Source organism: Chenopodium album, chromosome 6 (assembly GCF_948465745.1).
Source record: "Chenopodium album chromosome 6, dcCheAlbu1.1, whole genome shotgun sequence".
Taxonomy (NCBI): Eukaryota; Viridiplantae; Streptophyta; class Magnoliopsida; order Caryophyllales; family Amaranthaceae; genus Chenopodium; species Chenopodium album.
This window is the reverse complement of record NC_137839.1, coordinates 61,082,557-61,104,456: the sequence shown is the minus strand read 5'-3', so window position 1 is coordinate 61,104,456 and position 21,900 is coordinate 61,082,557. Positions and strand designations below refer to the sequence as shown.

At 37.4% G+C, this 21,900-nt stretch overlaps 1 non-coding gene across 1 annotated transcript; it reads left to right on the top strand.

The window, feature by feature from the left end:
* Window positions 1-19,107: 19,107 nt before the first annotated feature.
* On the top strand, window positions 19,108-19,214 carry LOC145637513 (small nucleolar RNA R71). Its single transcript, XR_014114288.1, has one exon. It is a non-coding gene; the product is annotated as a small nucleolar RNA R71 (small nucleolar RNA).
* Window positions 19,215-21,900: the final 2,686 nt, after the last annotated feature.

Below are 21,900 nucleotides of genomic sequence, written 5' to 3'. Positions count from 1 at the left end.
ATAATTATCACCCGCTAAGCATCCGATCCACCCGTTTCATTCGCGGATGACGGTTGGATCGGATGCGGGTGATGGGTTTTGCGGGTGACGGGTGGATCGGGTGGAGCGGATGGTTAATTCGGGTGGATGCGGGTGGAGTCCATCCGACCCGAATCCGATCTGTTGCCATTCCTACTGGGAAAGGACCGATGCTTGCCAATGCCAAAGCCAAGAACATTGCGGTAAAAACTTTAATATAATTTAGTATCTAAACTTTAATTTGGCTTTATTTTGATGAAATGACCCCCAAAAACTTAGATAGTAGCTTCTTTTTATGTGATTTCAAGTCATAACCACTTATAACTATATAATTGTGAGATGGTTTGAGAAAAAATGAGTTCATAAGTAACGAAATGAAGAAAATAGGTATATTAGAAGCCATTTTGGCTTTATTTGGCTCTATTTTGATAAAATGAACCCAAAAACTTAGGAAATAGCTTTTTTAATGTGATTTCAAGTCATAACCACTTAAAACTATGTAATTGTCAGATGGTTTGAGAAAGATTAATGAGTGCATTTGTCAAGAAATGAAGAAAATAGGCATATAAGAAGCCATATTGGCTTTACTTGGCTCTATTTTGATGAAATGATCCCAAAAACTTAGAAAATGGCTTCTTTTATGTGATTTCAAGTCATATCCACTTATACTTATGTAGTTGTGAGATGGTTTGAGAAAGAATGAGTTCATAAGTAAAGAAATGGAGAAAATAGGCATATTAGAAGCCATTTTGCCTTTACTTGGCTCTATTTTGATGAAATGATCCCAAAGATAACAAGTCATAACCACTTATAACTATGTAATTGTGAGTTAGTTTGAGAAAGAATGAGTTCCTAAGTAAAGAAATGAAGAAAATAGGCATAGTAGAAGCCATTTTGCCTTTACTTGGCTCTATTTTGATGAAATGATCCCAAAAACTTAGAAAATAACTTCTTTTTATGTGATTTTAAGTCATAACCACTTATATGTTTATTTGCTTTACTTGTAACTTATGTTGTTCGTAATTTTTATAAATTATATATGATTATATAATGTATTTCATGTAGGAGACCTACTAGAAGAAGGTTGAAGAAGCCACCACCCAAGGGATTAAAAAGAGTCCAAACGAGTTGTATTGGAAGATGGTGGGTGATCGCAACAAGAAGGGTCGTGTAATGGGACTTGGCCAAAGTGCAGAGTTGTATTATGGCAATCGGATGGTTCGAGTTTCCAGGTTGATAGGTTGTCGTACTGACAAATTATTTATGAGAGAATAGCTTCTTAATTGTATTAATGATCTTGGCTAATATTTATAGCCTACAAAAGATAACCTACACAATGTAAAACTCTATCATATAAACTTCCATAAATCTATCTTAGAATATCACTAAGATATATTATTATCCTAAATATAATATCATAAGATCTATATGGAAATTATATCACAATAATATATTTCCTATATTCCTAATACCCTCCCGCAACCGTAACGGCAGTAACACGAACGTTACGATTGGAAATTCGCACTTTGTTGAAGTCGATCGAGTTGCACTACTCTGTTGATGTCGCCTTCAATTATTTTTATTTATTTTTTTTAAAAAAAAAAAACTTTTGCAGCCATGTTTCTTTCTTGGTATCCGTGGTTTTCTATCACGGCCCTTTGCTGATGTCCGTAGTCTTTTCTCACGGCCTTTTGCTGGTGTCCGTGATCTTCTGTCACGACCCTTTGTTGGTGTCCGCAGTCTTTTGTCACGGCCCTTTGCTGGTGTCCGCAGTCTTTTGTCAAGGCCCTTTGCTGGTGTCCGTAGTCTTCTACCACGGCTGTAATACCCCGTATTTTTATACGTATTTTATTTAAAATATGTATTTTATAAGGGTATTTAAATAATTTTAATATTTTAATTATGGTGTTTTAATTAATTATCCTATGTAAGTTTGGAAATATTTTTACTAAAGGAAATTTTGTTTAATTATTTATTTTATAAAAGTTGGGGTTTTATTTTAGGAAATTATGATTTTAACAAGTTTTAGTAAGGAAGGGATTAGGAAAAACTAAAGGAGGAAAGTTTAGGTAAAAGGGTGATAGAGAAGGGGTATAAATATCCCTCTTATGAGACAATTCAACTTTGCCCAGAGTGGAGAAAACCCAAGGTAAACTTCTCTCCCTTTTCTCCTTATTTTTCTTCTTTCTTTTTCTTTTCTTTCTCCTTCCCCTTCCCCTTTTGTTTTCGCACCACCACCACCACCAACGGCAACCACCACCACCGGTGGGCCGCCGACCACCAGCCACCCAGCCGGCAGCAGCGGTGACCACCAGTGCTGGCAGCAGCCGGCAGTGGCGCCGGCCTGCTGCGTGGGTTTCGAAAAAAAAATATTTAAAAATCAAATCTTTCTTGCTCAAATTTAATCTATGCTTTAATCTAATTGTAAATTATGAGTTTTGGGATTTAATTTTGATGTTTGATTATTATAATTATGTTAATTAATTTTCAAAGTTTTTAATTAAAAAGCCCTAATTTTTGAAACCCTAGGTTCTTGATTTATGAGTTATTGAAGGATTATGATGTATATTGGGGTAAACCTTTGTTTTAAGTGGTTTAAGGCTTAATTACAGCAAGTTTTAATTAAAATAAAGTGCTGGAATTTTATGTAGAACACTTAATATTATGTTTCTTGAAGAAATTTTAATTACCCATTAATTGGGACTTAATTATGGTGTTTTAAATATAATTTCAGCTTACTTTAATTAAATTATGAAGGGTTCTAAAATAGTATATATTGCTGGAAATTTGTTTAGAGTGGATTTTAATACTCTATTATGATTTTAATGTGTAGGAGACTTTGAAGTAAGCAATTTCTACTAGTCGTGACAATTTTAAAATCGTACTCAAGGTACGTTCGCGTACTTAGCATATTTTTGGTGATGTAGTATCATGCTAGGCTTGATTTAATTAATCCTAAATAGTATCATGCTAAGATTTATGATTGGAAATTGTGGATTATTGATATTGGTGTTTAAATTAGAAAACATGATTTATTTGAGATGGATTAATAGTTGGAAAATTAATGTTTGGCATGTTGTGTTTGAACCACACTTTTATTTATGGCATGTTAGAATGCATGAGTAATTAAATTACATGCTTAGTTATGTTTGGAATATTGAAAAGGAATTTTATTATGGTTCAAATAATTTTTATTGATGCTTTAAGCATGAGGAAGGAGCTATACAAGTGTCTATGTACACAAGGAATAAATTGTATGTTGGTGCCTTTGTGCACTTAAGGTGTTTTTAACACCGAGGGATAGGATTTTTGGCGCTTTATGCGTTTAAGGTGTCTTTGACACTGATGTAAAATTAAAAAGGGTTCAATATTAAATAATATGTGGTCACTAATTATTCAAGAATTAAATTGGTATGTTTGGTTGATTGAATAAATATTGTTGATTGATTTATTATGCTTTGAGAGTCATCACCAAATCCAATAACATGTAAATAACGTAAAGTGAAAGAGATTACGCACCAAAACTCTTTGAACGTATATACCTTGAGTATGAACAATGGGGGGAGTTATGGGGTTTTATATTTAACCATAACTTCTAATGGAGTACAGGACACTGTACATTCCTTTTTATTTATTATTATGCGCAGGAATTCCGCCACCTTTGAGTGGTTTTGTCGCTAGCACGGTTAGCTCCCGTGTCAGTTAACCTCAATTTATTTGGGGGAGGTATAGTTGGAAACTCGTTCGATGCGTAATCAACGCTAAATGAATTATTTAGTGTCTAGTTAAAGTGTCTTGTTGATTGTTGTGTGTGCTTGTAAATAGGTGCATTGAGGTAAGTGTGTGTTGATAGGTGAAAGCATGTTAGTGTGTTTAATTACGCCTACGTATTCAGCTTTGCTGATTGTGTGTGTTTGTGTGTTTGGCCATGTCTTTATCTTGGCCCTATGATGACCCATTTTTAATGGAGAGTAGTGGAGACAAGTAGAGATAAACTTTTCAGGTATTGAAGCATATTCATGACGGGGCATGAGTGAAGAGTGAATCATGCTAGTTTCCAATAGTTTACGATGTGTTTTATGCTTTGTTTATTTATGATACTTTTCATGTGAACTAACGCGAAGGCTTGGTTTTGGAACGGTTTTGAATAAGGGCCTTTAATGGTTCCAAGTTGTAGTTTTATTTTATTGACTTGTTTGTTTGGTTTTAAACTTTACTTTCGTTTGGTTGACTTTTGAGCTGACTTGTTTAAACGGTTTTTAATTTAAAGTCTTCTGCTGTGTATCTTTGATAGTTGCCTTAGCCATTTTCACGGTGGCGGTAATGTCTTAGATATTCCTAAATCGTATCTTAAAAAGTAAAGTGGGTATTTAAAAGAAAGGAATTTCTAGGGTGTTACAACGGCCCTTTGCTGGTGTCCGTGATCTTCTGCCACGACCCTTTGCTGGTATCCGTGATCTTTTGCTACGGCCCTTTGCTGGTGTCCGTGATCTTCTCCCACACCCCTTTGCTAGAATCGATGGTTTTTGTTTTTTTTTAAAATAAAAAGTACGCCAAACGTGGCTTTTCTATGGAGATGTATTACGGAGAAAACTAACTCACATAGTCCACTAACCAAAAAAAAAAAAAAAAAAAAAAAAAAAAAAAAACAAATTAAAGAACAGAAATTTCAAAGACTATTAATATAGCGGAAGCAAATTATATGAATCCCACCGGTGGGTTTAACTTTCAAACCCACCGGCAGGGGGAAATTTTTGTGAATGGTCCCAAGATTTAACCTGCTCTTGATACCGTAACAAATTATTTATGAGAGAATAGCTTCTTAATTGTATTGATGATCTTGGCTAATATTTATAGCCTACAAAAGATAACCTACACAATATAAAACTCTATCATATAAACTTCCATAAATCTATCTTAGAATATCACTAAGATATATTATTATCCTAAATATAATATCATAAGATCTATATGGAAAATATATCACAATAATATATTTTCCTATATTCCTAATAACCTATCAAACATAAGTTCCTAACAAATCCAACTAATAGTGTAGTAGGGTAAGTAGGATCAAATCCACAGGGAGATGGTATTCAATCTAACCTCTAAGAAATTGGAGAAACTAAACTATGTCATGAAATTGGGATAGGAAAGTAGTCTAAATTAAAATAGGAATAAAACAATTAATAAAAAGCCTAGGGTTATGGTTCACCATGCTTATAGTTCTAAATCTATCAAAATACCAATAACAATTCAACTAATCAATTAACTAGAGCAATTGCTAAGCCTACGGTCGGGTTTTAACGCTCTCAATTCAACATATGTAGTTCGGTCGCTAACATAATCAGAATTGCTAATTGTAGCCTTGTAGGTAAGCCTCTAAAAGTAAGATCTTTCGATTCAAACTTTTATTAACAATAATTAATCAAACAATTGATCAGGTTGCAAGATTAACAATAAAACACTATCAATTAGAGAAATCAATAATTAAAATATCAATAACATCAATCAAGATTCATTATATAAACATGGATTCCCAAACCCTAGAAATAAACTACTCAAGCATGAAATAAATAATTAAAACTAAATCTAATAAAGAAAACATAATTAAAGTAAAGAAATAGAATTAAAAAATACCTCAATAAATTACAATAATAAACCCAAGAATCATCCATGGAGATGCCATGAGAAACTAGGGTTTGAGAAAACAAACGTAAAAATAGCCTAAGGGAAAAATGATATCCCTTGATTATTTATATTATCCTAAAACTTATTTAAAAAAATTAAAGAAAAGAAATAAGAAAATATAAATTACATAAGTTGTAATATTATTGGATGATAGAAGATGACGTGGCCCGAAGACTTGTGACGATGTGGGATGACAAAGCTACTCAAGGCTTCAAGGACTGCTCGACCATACCAGCGGGCGCAGGGCTGGTGGCCGCGCCCTGGCAGTAACAGCAGCGAGCATCGAGTGGACGCAGCACAGACTCGCAGCAATATCTCGTGGGTGGCTGACAGCATTGCTTGGATTCAAACGCTTATAACTTCTGTTCCAGGAGACTTCTTGGGGCGTGTAACCTATCATTGGAAATCTCTTCAAGTCTAGTTTCCAATGCAACTTGAATCACTTCAATCCGTTATTTAGAACTCAAGTTATGAACAAAAGAGTGGACAAAGTTCAGTTTTGACACTTTGTAAACCATCGTTTTTCTTCGTTACTAACTCAAATTCAATTCCGAAAGATGCATAACGACCCTTGTGGATGCTGTAATCATCTCTCATGCAAATAAATATCAACCGAAGCTTTCAAAAACACAATTATTTCATTGAGTGACCTTGATTCATCGACTTTTCATCCTTTCATTGTCCGATTCTTCCAAAACTACTCCGAAAGCGTCCAAATAGCTATGAAAACATATGAAACATTAAGAAAACACAAACAAGGCATAATAGAGTACAAAATAGACAACTTATGCATATGCAACCTTAAAAACGACTAAAAGCCCTAAAAATCCACTATAAACTTAACATAAACATGCCTATAAATCATATATAAATATGATTCATAACAGTACAGGTCTTCACAGTAGTACACACAGTCCGTTGTTTCTCATATGCAGGATCAGATGGAGCATAGGGTGCAGGCTCTTCGCAGTGAAATCCGAAGTGAACTCCGAAGTGAAATTCGGAGTAAACTCCAAAGTGAAATCCGGAGTGAAATGGAATCTGAGATGCAAACCCGAATTCAAGTTGAAGTGGCCTAAAAGGAGAGGAGATTCGAGGAGAGGTGGAATGAGTGCACAAGTCAATTCGCCAGCAACGACACATGTTCCACTTTTCAGCCTCAGCATCGAGACCCCAGGGACGACCCGAGTAGTGGAGGAGCAGGCCAGGGTACCCCGGCAATTGCTTAGCCTAGCTTTGGTTTAGGTAGTATGGACATGTAATTAATTTGAATTATGTAGTGTTTGATTATATTCCCGCTTTTGTAGAAATGACTATATATTATGTAGCTTTTGATTATGTTCTAGCATAGCTTTTGTGGAAATACATATATTAATATTTCCATAATTCGATAATGATTTTAATTATCACAAGTATTAGGTGCATGAATATAGGTTTTGATTGATGCCAATTTTTCAAAAAAAAAAAATAAATCAAAATTTGTCGAAATAAAATGTTATTTCCAACGGAAAGTCTGAGATTTAATTCCGTCGAAAAAATGAATTTGCGACGGAAAAACTGTGGGGAAATTCCGTCGCAAAACTTAACCGTTGCGACGGATTATAATTTCGTCGTAGATTTACGACGCTTAATTCCGTCGTAAATTTGCAACAGAATATTAATCCCTGGCAATGATTAAGTTTTGAGACGGAACTAATCTATCAGAAAGTATTTCCTAACAACTGAATTTTCCGTCGTTATAGCCAAATCATCGACGGATTTTTCCGTCGTAAAATAGCGACGGAATTAAAACTGAAATCAAAAAAAATTCCGACAGACTAGGTTCTGTCGGAATAGCCCTTTCGACAGAATTTTCCTCGAAAAATCAACTTTTACCTACAAATTGTTTTTTGAAAGACCTTAACGACGGAATTTCGTCGTTGACATGATTTGCAACGGAATATAAGGATCCAGCGACTGATTTTTTCAGTCGTAAAATAGCCTTTTTTAGCATGCCATATGGCAGCGCGCCAAGGTGGCGGCGTGCCCACGTTGGCAGCCACCAAGTGGCAGTGTGCCATGTTGGCAATGCCATATGGCAACGGGCCGCGAACACGGGTGACGGGTCATGGACGCGGGCCAAAAGGTGGCGGCCCAACCGAACCCAACTTGGGGCTCAAGGTTGGGTGCCATATGGTTAGCTCACAATGCATGTAAGTTGCCTTGGGGAGCAAGTGAGGAAGTGGTCCTCACCTAACCATGTGACACTTGTTACTTTATAATTCCTTTGTTTATTTAAATAAGGATTGAATTCAAATTCTTTCTATGTGGGATCTTTTTGTAAAAAAGTCCCACGTTGAAAGATGAGTGGAATTTACAAGGAAGCACTCCTATAAATAGCCAAGGCATACCTTGGGATTGTTCACTTGAGTAAGAGTTAGAAAAGGCATCTCCACTTGAGAGAAAACCTTTAAACTCATAATTACGTACTCGAATAGTTTGGTCGGGCTCGGCTTACCTCCAAGTAATAGACCTAGTCAGGATCGTGTTACGGGTGGATACCGTAGGAGGTTATCGCCCGGTTCGAGACTTAAGCTTTCTCAAGTAAGAGCTCGGTGAACGAGCGAAGCACTCTTCAAAGGTAATTTTGTCTTTCCATAATTCTTGTTAATTATGTCTTTTGATAATATTAATTGTGAGTTGTTTGATCTTGGCTTAGGTTTTATTTTCTGCGATGAGTCGGACTCATCAAAACTCAACACATATTCTCTCTCCTCCAATTCTCTCCACTACTTTTACTTTTTACAATTTTTTATTATTTCACTTACCCCACTACCTCCATATTTTATTACTTTCTCCAATTTCTCTACTATATAATTAAAAAAAATATTAAAATGACAAAAGAACACAAAACACTTTTTAAAAATTCTCATTCTTATTGTTGTTGTTGTTGTTAATTGTCATTGTCATTGTTGTAATATAAGCTTAAAAGTATGAAATTTGGATTTATATAATTAGAATTATATCATTAGACATAAACTTAACTGAACTTATTAGAGTCGAACTTAACTGAACTTATTAGAGCTGAACTGAACTGAACTGAAATTAATCTGATGAGAACAGGCCCTTTGGGTTCGTGAGTTGTGGATTTTGAGGTTCTAGGTTTGAGTTCAAGTTCTTAATTGAGGTTTTTGGGGTTCGTGGGTTCTCGGTTATGGGGGTTCGAATTTCTCATGGTTATTGTGGTACAGCGGGTTTGTGGGATTGATTGAACGGTGGGTTCGTACGCCATTTTATAATTCCTAGTTAACACCGTCAGTTTTTATTCCTAACCTGTCAATTCAATTTCACGTGTCAGTCGAGTCCTTTCCAATTCATTAACTAGCTGGACAACTTGCATGCGTAAGTTACCAAAATACCCCCATGAGAAACAATGCATGTTAATCATTATGAGAAACTTGGAATTACTCCTTGTAGGGAATATTTCAAGCATTACCCCAAACTTGAACCCCACTGTGATCATACACTAAAGTACGGTGGCGTCCAAAGGGAAAGAAGATAGAGCAAAAGAGTCGCCAACAAGTTTTAGGAACTTGTAAACCGTTCACGAGGTGAAGGTTACACCCCATAACGATCCAGGAGATCGTCAACTCCAATAGGTCTGGAAACCATGACTGGTATTTCGGGGATGAAGGTACAAATTCAACCTAAAAGAGATTGAACTTGCCCTAATAATAGGCCTCTACTTTATTCTGATCGTATTCATGTGCGCTTTCTGACTAACATGCAATCATTAGGTTTACCCTAAACCTGTTTATCTATGTTGGTTGAACATTAATGCACTAATAAAATTGGTGATCACTTGAATTATAATCATAATTAACCCTAACTAGATTATTAATTATCTTATTAAGCGTGATTACAAGTACCAATTCCCTTTAAACATGCATAAAAGGTGTGATCAAGCAATAAAAATAAATATCAAGCAACATAATAATAATCATAAAAATAATGATAATCATAATTAAAATAATCATAATCATAATTAACATGATCATAAATTATAACAATTAAAATCATAATTAAAATAATAAAATTAATCATAATTAACATAATCATGTTCATGTTAAAAATAAAGTATAATAATAGCAAGATCCTAGGCATGATACTAATAAGATTAATAACAAACCCTAGCATGTCACTAAGCAATAAAGATCAAAGCTTTAACCCTAACATGATACTATCATGAATATTAGGAAGAAAATAGGAAGCATCGCATGAATCATAATAAGCATATTTGATATTATAACCTTTTCCCTAAACATGATACTAGGAACTTATTGTTGTCACCCTAACATGACATTAGGAATTATAATAACAACCTAGACATGATTTCTATATCATAATAATAGTGCAACCAATTAAAGCACTTACTTGGATGTCTCGTACCTCTTTCTAATAACAAAATACACGCGTTAGTAACTTCAGGGAAAATAATAACTAAAACAATTAAATCAAATAATTGAAATAGAGATTTGGGACCAAACCCTCAGAAATTAAAACCTTTCACGTCTAGGGCGAAGGCAACTTCGAACTTGGCTAGGTGTGTCAAGTGCTAATGTATGAGGAATTGTGTTTGTAAAAAGCTAGGCTTAGAAAGAGGGAGAGAATCAAGAATTTCTTGATGAGAGTTGGTGAGAATTAGAAAGAATAAGAATTTATGAGAATTTATGAATGAAAACATAATTTTAAGAGGCTATTTATAGAGAAAATCAGCCAAAAAGATAGAAAAACGAATCAGAGTTTCGACGAGAATAAAACTCGATCGCAACGTCAAACTCGCACGTGCCGCCAAACGCTGGACTCTAGCGCCAGACGCCAGGATTGGCGCCAGACGCTACACTTTGGCGCCAGACGCTAGGCGTGGCGCCAGGCGCTGGAAAACAGTTTTTGCAGATTTTGTTTTTATCATATCTCTATTAGAATCAGATTAAAATATTTTGTAGATAAAAAGATATGGTCAAAATAGTAGGACGGTGTCAGTTTTGGATAGAGTTTCATGTCTCAATCATATCTTTTTCGTTATAACTCGGATTTAATATTATAATATATCATTGGAAAGATAATTTCAAGATCTATCCAATCATATAAAATTTGGATAAAGATTATGAGTAACGAAACTAAAATCTGAATATATTTAACTTCGTACAAAACAAGGATTCTCAAAAGGAGTAGTTTTATTCAATTTCAAACTCTTTAAAACATAATTATCATCCTAACTCCATTAGGATTTAAAAGAACCTTCTAGATTATTTGACAGGGTAAAGTCGTATCCCCTAATCAAAAATAATTACCTAAATCACTAACTAAGGTAGATAGGGAAGTAGGGTCGATCTCCACAGGGAAACAAGTCTTTTTACTCCTAATTTATTATTATAATCTAAACTATTTAAGTAACCAATATTTATAGTTGAATAAGAAACTAAACTAAAAAGAGTAGGAATAGGGAGAAAATAATATATAAAAGGATCTAGGGCATAGGTTCACCAATAAATAATACTCCAGGGTAAAACAGGGTAATCAATCATTGACATGGCATAAATAACATGATTAACAGGCTCTCGCAATTTATTAATCAACATAGATCTAACAGGCTCTCGCAATTTACTAGATCTAAGTTCTTATTGAAAATAGCCTTTAATATCAAATTAACATCTGCTCGATTCATCAATTTAATATTGCTATACTTTTACAAGCCGCAATTGTAAAACATTAAAACAATCCAATAAGAAATTATCATGCAATACCGATAATCAATAATAGTCAATCATCAATGCATCAATTAACCAGATTGTAAAGGGCTCTCGCTACTTATTACAATCACACAATTAATTTATCGGTATTAAATCTCATCTCTCGAATCTTGACTTAACCATTTATAAATTGACTTGCCTATTGAAACTAGACCTAAACATTAATTCTCATCTCTCGATTCTTGAATCAATATTGTCAAACTCATGCATAAAAGATAGGCCTAATCTAGTCACAGAGCATTAAATTAATCAATAGGAAATTAATCTAGCATTGACAATCAACAACAATAATTTACCCCTTCATATTATTTATTAGATCCCCATAAACCCTAGAAATTAAACTACTCACACATAATAAAAACTAAACTAATCAAGGTAATAAAATAAGACATGATTAAAGGAATAAAATAAATAACTAAGATTAAGGGAGAAGAAATCGTTATCAAAATAAATTTGGAATTAAAAGAAAGAATTAGGAACAAAGGTTTAGAGAGAAAACTAAGTAGAGAGAGAAATTCTAAGGAAGAAGATGATTAAGAGAAGAAGAAGAGATATCTTCAATTAAGCGTCCTAAAAACGTACTTAAACAAAACTAAAAACTACTCCTAATTAGAAACTAATTGCTCGTCAAAAGACCTTTCCAGAAACACGCGCCCGATCGGGCTAGAGGCCGCCCGATCGGGCCCGCCTTTTTTCTCGCACAGGTCTTCTCACAGCACCGCCCGATCGTGCTAAGCCTTGCACGATCGGGCACGCCTTGGCTTGCTGCGCATCTTGCCCTTGCATGCATCCGCCCGATCGGGTCTATGCTTGCCCGATCGGGCCCGGTCTTCTCCTTCGAGGCTTGGACTTCGATTAGGCTAGATTTCTCGGCCCAATCCATATTTCCTCTCGGGTCTCAAATACATGGTCCAAATGCCTCGTGATCCAAATCACCAAGCCCTTAGTCACCGGCTCGATGGCTCTAGCCAGCCTTGGGCTCCAAAAGTGGTCGTGTTCCTCCAATGCTCGTAGTTGCTTCATAAAAATCCCGGGAAAATGCTCTAAAGGTGCAATTCCCTGCAAAACTCAACCAAAACTACGAAAACACTGGAAAACACCGATTAGTAATAAAAGTGGCTCTAAAGAGCCAAAAACACTACTAATTACGACCAAGGGACGGGGGTAAAATACTATATAAAATAGACATATCAAACTCCCCCAAGCCAAACCTTTGCTTGTCCCTAAGCAAAGAGCTCATCAACGAACATATAAAACATGCCTCACCCCAATATAAAAATCAAGCTCAAACGATTCAAGGTAAATCAAATAAACATGCTTCAAGGTCAACCAATCAAATCCATCTAATTACCTTTCCTCCCTAACAATTGTCAAAAAGAGCAAACCACAAGAGCATATAGAATTCAAGACTAGTGCTCACACACTCGACTCTCATTTATGTGGCGAGTAAAGAATGTACTCGATCTCTCTCCAACCAACCCCTTTATGTGAACAATGCCCTCCCAACTCACACTCTTGCGTGTATAAAAACAATGAACGCTCAACCTACTAGTCGACTCGAAATATGCCAAGTCATAACTTGCATTGAAAAACAACACTTTCACATTTACATAACTTCTATGCACAAGGTCGGAAGGTCTTTTAAGCTTGTAATGTAAGGCTAGGGTAAAGGTAGGATAAATTTGGGATTATGTGAGAGAAAAGTTATGCTTAAAGGAGCCATATCCTAATAAAACCCATGATAAAAAATAATGATCATACACATCTCCAACATAACCAACTCCAAACAACAATCCATCAAATATACTCCAAACAATATAAACAATCCCAACACTTACAATTTCACTCATAAGATATGATAATATGGAACTTTGAGTGAAAAACAAACTTTGAACTCATTCTTTTTTTTTTCTTTTACTTGAATTTTTTCTTCTTCTTTTTTTTTTTCTTTTTCCTTGAACAACCTTCAAATAGAACATTTGAGCATTAATAAATTTTTTCTTTTGCTCTTTATTTTCTTTTTAACTCATATTGGAAAATTCAACTTTGAAACACAATATCAATATTTTCCAATCAAAAATCAAAGAACAATAACTCTTCTTTTATTCCCACATTGTGCAAATAATATGCACATCACAACTCCCTCACCTCACCAACTAATCGCTCCCCCAAGCCAAGCTTGGGACTAGTAACCAATGGGGCTCATGTAGGCTTGTAATGTGGCTAAATAAACAATAAAAGGGCACAAGCAACAACATGGGTAACAAGAAGGGAACAAATGTATCTAATACTCTGAAGGCTACCTAAAAGAATGACATCCTTCGTCCTCCTCATGTGCATAATAATAAGTCATGAAACACTACTCATAGTTGTAAATCAATACTCAAATTCATTGACATACCAGGAATTATGGAACTATCACACATTTCCTAACCAAATCAACTAGTCAAGCACTATAATCACAAGTAGTTGGACAAAATTGACGCATGCTAAGGTTTCAAGGCAATCAAACATCATATCATGATCAACTAATCCACAATATTCATCATCAAATACCAAGAATCAAAACAAATTTTCTCAAGTATGGGGCACAGGGAAGCATGATTTACAATTCATTGGAACGTTTTTTTGGATTTTTTTTTATTTTTCAAATTTTTTTGTATTTTTCATATAAGGGAAGCAATGAAACTAAATTAGAAAGCAAATAAAAACTACACTAGAAAGCAAGTAAATAGAGAGAAAGGAAAGAGAGTTACCAAGCGAAAGATTACCCCCCAAGCCAAATCAAGCAATGCCCTCATTGACTTAGGAGTGTAACCTACTCCTCATCCTCATCCATCCTCGAATAACCGCCACCACCATGGCTAGAACCGGCCTCTCCATGGCTCAAACCACCACCTCCATAACCCGAACCACCTGCAAAATAGTTAGGGTCTACATTCCCCCCAAGCCCACCAAAAGGAGCATCGGTCCCATATCCATGGACCGATGAATAGTCCACATAGGTATCGTAGGCACTTGGGTCCGTGTATCCCCCTTGGGGGTATTGGAACCAATCGGGGACAAGTGATTCGGGGGGAATAGCCCCCCGACGGGCATAATCATCATACATGGGGTATAAGCCCCGCCCCAAGTTCCTCTCCACAACCCCAACTTTAGCATCTAGGGCTCCTACCCTAGTGTCCAAATTCCTAACCATACCCTCCATCCTCCCTTGCCCACTCTCTATCCGATCCAATTGGCTTCTAAAAGCCGAAAAGTCATATGGGGCGTTAGGGTCGATGTTGTAGTTGGTTGAGGAAGTGGGAATGTGATGTGTGTAGTGTTGGGGTGATGGTTGGTGGAAATGTTGTGGTGGTGAGGGAGGTGCTTGGTGGTGTGCTTGGGCCTCCCCTTGGTCTCCTGATTCAAAGGTATAAGAGGGAAGACCCTTCTCAAATTTAGTCAAGGGGTTAGGCAAGGTGAAAGCGTTGTCTCTTCTACCCGACTCCCTATGAATCACCCACCAAGTCTCACCCCCTATCACATTTAACCAATTAAGGCCTCCTAAGTAGGGTGCGTCCATTAAGGTTGGTCCGTCTACCTTACCATCACCGTTAGGAGTCCAACTAAGGTATTTGACCGCTATGTGGGTTACTAACCCGCCAAAGTAAATTGGGACCCTAGACCTACCCGATTCGGCCGCATTGGCAACCCTCTGAAAGTGTTGGGCCATCCTATGAACTATGTTAAGCTTGTCACTCTTAGGAATCATGTATGATCCTAATAGTTCTAGTTCATCTCTCCTCACATTAGCCGGTTCATGCCTCCCAAAGATGGTAAGGCCAACAAACCGTTGCCAAAGTTTTGGCACGGGATGTTGAATCCAAGTGCCCTTGGCATGTTGGAGGTTTAAGTTAGGATTCCCTGTTAGAGCACGGTAGACAAAAGTAATGTTGTCTTGGGGTGGTTCAATTGGTCTATCGGCTTTCAATTCAAACAATTTTCCAAAATCTTTCAAGGACAATCTAATATCATTATTAAACAATCGAAATTGAACATGAGAGATTAGAGCATTTGATTTTATGACATTAAAACTAGAAATGAATTCTAAAATCAAATAATCATAAGTATCATAATGTAATTGGAACAAACCACTCATGCCAATTCCTTTGAACAATTTTTCAACATGTTTATCAATTCCTAGTCTAGAAAGCGTAGGATGATGAATAAAACGGGTAGGAATTACCTGCCGTGTGATGAGGTTGAGCATCCTTTGCCTTTGCTCTTGGGTGGTGATGACCACCCTCTCCCACCCCGGAATTTGCAGCTCCGGGTCAATGCTAGGTGCTTGTTGCCTCGATCCTTCACCCCTAACAGTTCTAGACCTCTTGAAAGCCATTTTATGTGAAAATAGTAGGAATTGAAGCTTTCTCTCTCTTAGGGTTTGAGAAGAAATTGAGAGAAAGTGTTGAAAATTTAGTGTAAATTGTAGAGAAAGATGAGAGGAGTTGGAAAATGTAAGAATTTTTAAGTTTGGATGGAAGAATTGGAGGAGATCTTGGAATGAAGTGTGAGTTGAAGGTTTGGAAATGGAGGTTTTAGAGAGAGAAAGTGAAATGAAGAAGATGAAATAAGGGGAAAGTGAGGGAAGAAAGAAGAGAAAAGAAAATAAAGGGGGGACGGGTTGTAGGCGCGCCCGATCGGGCGAGGCTCGCCCGATCGGGCGAATGGGGAAATTTCAAAAATGCAAGTTGCGCGCCCGATCGGGCGAGCTCCACCCGATCGGGCACGAACGCGAACATAATTTTCGCCCTTTGCTCGCCCGATCGGGCGAGCTTCGCCCGATATTTCTTTTCTTCTCACTCGATTTGCGCCCGATCGGGCGACCTCGCCCGATCGGGCGAAAAGAGAACTTGTTTCCAAGTCTCCTTTCGCGCCCGATCGGGCAGCCGTGCCCGATCGGGCGAAATTAGCCAAGAAATCAGCTCTCCTCTTGCGCCCGATTGGGTAGATTCGCCCGATCGGGCGAATTTTTCTCCGATTTTTGCCTCACTTGCGCGCCCGATCGGGCGAGAAGAGAACTTGTTTCCAGGTCTCCTCTCGCGCCCGATCGGGCGAAATTAGTCAAGAAATCAGCTCTGCTTGCGCGCCCAATCGGGCAGATTCACCCGATCGGGCGAATTTTTCTCCGATTTTTGCCTCACTTGCGCGCCCGATTGGGCGAGCCTTGCCCGATCGGGCCCGTACCAAGCCCTGGAGTTTCTCCGATTTCTTTTCTTCTTCAAATTTTTCTAAGTCTTTTTACCTGTCAAATTCATACTTGTATAACAACACTTAAAAATGGTAAAATATCACTCTCCTCACCTCTCTAAAATAAAAATAAAATAAGAGAAAATGAAAACTAATCTAGAAAGCATGAAATACGGGTTGCCTCCCGCAAAGCGCTGGTTTATATAGGTCCCGCACGACCTTCTTACCAAGTACAGTTCCTAGGACCCTTTACCTAACACTTGATCGGGTGGTTTCTCACCCGGTCTAGCGATGTTTAGGCTGCGATGTGGCTTCCTGACATAACCTGTGGGGCGCCAAGTCACCTTATCTGGTGGATCCTCCTTGACTTGGACTGGGGGTTCTTCAATGCTCCGCACTAAAAACCCTTTTTCGATCGAATGTTGCTTCAAATTGTCATTGCGTTCAACACTTGCAACTCGATCTGGCGGAACACTTACTGTAGGCTTGATTCGCACAACTTGCTCGATCGGTTCCACTTGTTCATCCTCGAAACCAAGACCAACATTGTAGAGTGCTCTTTCTATTGCATCGACTTCCTTTTGCCATTTTTCTATCTCATCTGAAAAGGATGCAACACAGGATACCGCCTCCAAGGGATCTTTTTCAAGAGCTTGGGGCTTGTTAGAATAATTTACAACCACATTAACACTGAAACATTTCTCGTAAGTCATGGAGCTTTTGGGGGCATTATTCAGATTAAAAACCACTTTATCGTCCCCTACTGATAGTGTTAGCTTACCACTTCTTACATCTATGACTGCTCCTGCAGTGTTAAGGAATGGTCTACCCAAAATAATTGGAGTTTGCATATCCTCAGCCATATCAAGAACAACAAAATCTACAGGTATATAAAATTTACCTACTCTAACGGGGACATCCTCTAAAACACCTAGGAGGTATTTGAAAGAACGGTCGGGCATTTGTAGAGTTATATTGGTAGCTTTTAATTTACCCATATTCAACTTAGAACACACAGATAATGGCATGACGCTAACACTAGCACCCAAATCACATAATGCATTATCAATCAAGAGATTGCCAATATGACAAGGGATAGAAAAACTACCCAGATCTTTTAATTTGGGTGGAGACTTATTTTGAAGTACGGCACTACACTCTGCAGTGAAAGCTACTGTCTCTACCTCACTAATAGACCTTTTTCTCGTCAATATTTCTTTCATAAATTTTGCATATGAGGGGATTTGTGTGATCAATTCAGTAAAGGAAACTGTTACCTTTAAATCTTTAACCACCTCCAGGAACTTACCAAACTGCTTATCCAAGTTTGTCTTCAATTGACGATTGGGGAAAGGAAGTTTGATAATTGGCTTTTGAGCATTCTTATTCTTATCTGGAGTAGCCACCTTCTCTGGAGTTTTACCCTGCAATGTAGAATTAGGTGTGTTAGTATTATCCTCTAGCCCTGCAGGGCTAGAAACTACATTGTTTGGTTTAATGGAATCAAGATTAGCATTATTTAACAAAAAAGGTTCATCAACTCTGGGCATAGAGGGCCCTTCATAGTTTGAACCACTCCTTAGAGTAATTGCAAATGCTTGATCCGTAGGCCTAGTCGGCTGTGCCGGCTGGGCTCCCTGTTGGCGTGCTTGTAGAGTAGCGGAGAGTTGCGCAATTTGATTATCTACAATTTTATTATGCGCTAGAATTTGATCAATTGTCGCATCCCTGCTCTCCATGTGCTTTTGCATATTGACCAACATTGCTCTAATTTCCCCCAAGGAAGGGTTGGAAGATGAGGGGGGTTGTTGTGGTTGATTCTTCTGGCTAGCGTTGGGATGATAGTATTTCTGCTGCTGATGTTGTGGCACCTGTGGTTCTTGTGGTGGTGGATTTTGAACATTAGTGCTCCGGTAGGAAAGGTATGGATGATTCCGATACCCAGGATTGTAAGTGTTGGAGTATGGGTTATTCTGCCTATAAGCTTGGAAGGCATTAACTTGCTCCACGGAACTCCTGCAATCCTGCTCCCAATGACCTACAATACCACAATTTTCACAGAAAGCCTCATTAGAATTATTGTTAATCGCAAAAACATTAGCTACACTAGCAGTGCTCAGATTATCTAATTTTTTGGCAAATAGAGGTCAGTTGAGATTGCAAAAAGGATACAGAGTCGACACTATGTTTCCCCTTGTTAGCAAATCCTCTGGGATTCCCATATTGGGAATTGTGTATCGCCATATCTTCAATAACCTGACCTGCATCATCAACATTAAGATTCATAAATCTCCCACTAGCTGCAGAGTCTAAAATTATTCTAGAAGAATTTCCAATGCCGTTATAAAAGGCTTGGATTAACTGCCATTGTGCTAAATTATGGTGGGGGCATTCTCTTTGTAAGTCCTTGAACCTCTCCCAAGCCTCATATAAAGACTCATCGGCTTCTTGGGCAAAGTTCTGAATCGCACTCCGTAGTACTGTTGTTCTCTCTGCAGGATAATACTTGTTATAGAAATTCAAAACAAGAGTTTCCCAGTCAGTTATACCAAGTGTAGTTCTATTCAAGCCATTAAACCACAATTTAGCTTTTCCAGTTAAAGAGAAGGGAAAGAGAATCTCCCTGAGTTGGTCTTGAGTGACCCCGGCTTGCCTGATGGTGTTACAATATTGACAATAGTCGGGAATGTGAAGATTCGGGTCTTCACCCTTTGCTCCACTGAATTGCTTCCTCTCTATCATCGTTATAAATTGAGGCTTAATTTCAAATTGAACCCCATCAAGAGCCGGAGTAGGGGTGAGATGTGGAAAATCCGTAAGCTTTGGTTGTGAATAATCACTAAGCTTCTTTGGAGCCGCCATCTCTGATTCTGTGTCTGATGATGTCTCTGAATTGCTAGAATCAGTTGGAGGATCGCGGTGATTATTGTTAGTATCACCAGAATCCGCCAGGATTTGCTTGTAGAAGTTTTTCTGTCTATGGAAGGAACGTTCGATCTCAGGATCGAATGGGATATAACCTGATCTGGAACACCTGGGCATAAACAAAAACTAGAAGCAAATATGACATTTGTCTCAGAGAACTAACGCTCTCTGAGACAAAAGAGAAATAATCTAGACTACAAAAACAATCAGAAATAAAAATAAAACCATTTCCCCGGCAACGGCGCCAAATTTTGACAGGGTAAAGTCGTATCCCCTAATCAAAAATAATTACCTAAATCACTAACTAAGGTAGATAGGGAAGTAGGGTCGATCTCCACAGGGAAACAAGTCTTTTTACTCCTAATTTATTATTATAATCTAAACTATTTAAGTAACCAATATTTATAGTTGAATAAGAAACTAAACTAAAAAGAGTAGGAATAGGGAGAAAATAATATATAAAAGGATCTAGGGCATAGGTTCACCAATAAATAATACTCCAGGGTAAAACAGGGTAATCAATCATTGACATGGCATAAATAACATGATTAACAGGCTCTCGCAATTTATTAATCAACATAGATCTAACAGGCTCTCGCAATTTACTAGATCTAAGTTCTTATTGAAAATAGCCTTTAATATCAAATTAACATCTGCTCGATTCATCAATTTAATATTGCTATACTTTTACAAGCCGCAATTGTAAAACATTAAAACAATCCAATAAGAAATTATCATGCAATACCGATAATCAATAATAGTCAATCATCAATGCATCAATTAACCAGATTGTAAAGGGCTCTCGCTACTTATTACAATCACACAATTAATTTATCGGTATTAAATCTCATCTCTCGAATCTTGACTTAACCATTTATAAATTGACTTGCCTATTGAAACTAGACCTAAACATTAATTCTCATCTCTCGATTCTTGAATCAATATTGTCAAACTCATGCATAAAAGATAGGCCTAATCTAGTCACAGAGCATTAAATTAATCAATAGGAAATTAATCTAGCATTGACAATCAACAACAATAATTTACCCCTTCATATTATTTATTAGATCCCCATAAACCCTAGAAATTAAACTACTCACACATAATAAAAACTAAACTAATCAAGGTAATAAAATAAGACATGATTAAAGGAATAAAATAAATAACTAAGATTAAGGGAGAAGAAATCGTTACCAAAATAAATTTGGAATTAAAAGAAAGAATTAGGAACAAAGGTTTAGAGAGAAAACTAAGTAGAGAGAGAAAGTCTAAGGAAGAAGATGATTAAGAGAAGAAGAAGAGATATCTTCAATTAAGCGTCCTAAAAACGTACTTAAACAAAACTAAAAACTACTCCTAATTAGAAACTAATTGCTCGTCAAAAGACCCTTCCAGAAACACGCGCCCGATCGGGCTAGAGGCCGCCCGATCGGGCCCGCCTTTTTTCTCGCACAGGTCTTCTCACAGCACCGCCCGATCGTGCTAAGCCTCGCACGATCGGGCGCGCCTTGGCTTGCTGCGCATCTTGCCCTTGCATGCATCCGCCCGATCAGGTCTATGCTTGCCCGATCGGGCCCGGTCTTCTCCTTCGAGGCTTGGACTTCGATTAGGCTAGATTTCTCGGCCCAATCCATATTTCCTCTCGGGTCTCGAATACATGGTCCAAATGCCTCGTGATCCAAATCACCGAGCCCTTAGTCACCGGCTCGATGGCTCTAGCCGGCCTTGGGCTCCAAAAGTGGTTGTGTTCCTCCAATGCTCGTAGTTGCTTCATAAAAATCCCGGGAAAATGTTCCAAAGGTGCAATTCCCTGCAAAACTCAACCAAAACTACGAAAACACTGGAAAACACCGATTAGTAATAAAAGTGGCTCTAAAGAGCCAAAAACACTACTAATTACGACCAAGGGACGGGGGTAAAATACTATATAAAATAGACATATTATTATTCTAGAAGACTATAATCAATCCTAATAGCCTTAGGAATGATAACTAATAATAGGTCCTCCTCTAGATCATTGGGCCGCATATAAAAACCAAATCGGGCCCAGTTTAGTATTTTGGCCATAACTTCCTCATTATTCATCGGAATTGGGCTTATAATATATCGTTGAAAAGGTCTTTTCAAATCCCATCCAACCACACCATTATTGGACCCATATCATGGACCAAACTAAACTGTAATGCACGTTTTTCAAAAATAGGGTAAGAAAAAAAATATTTTCAAAAACAGAAATAAAAGA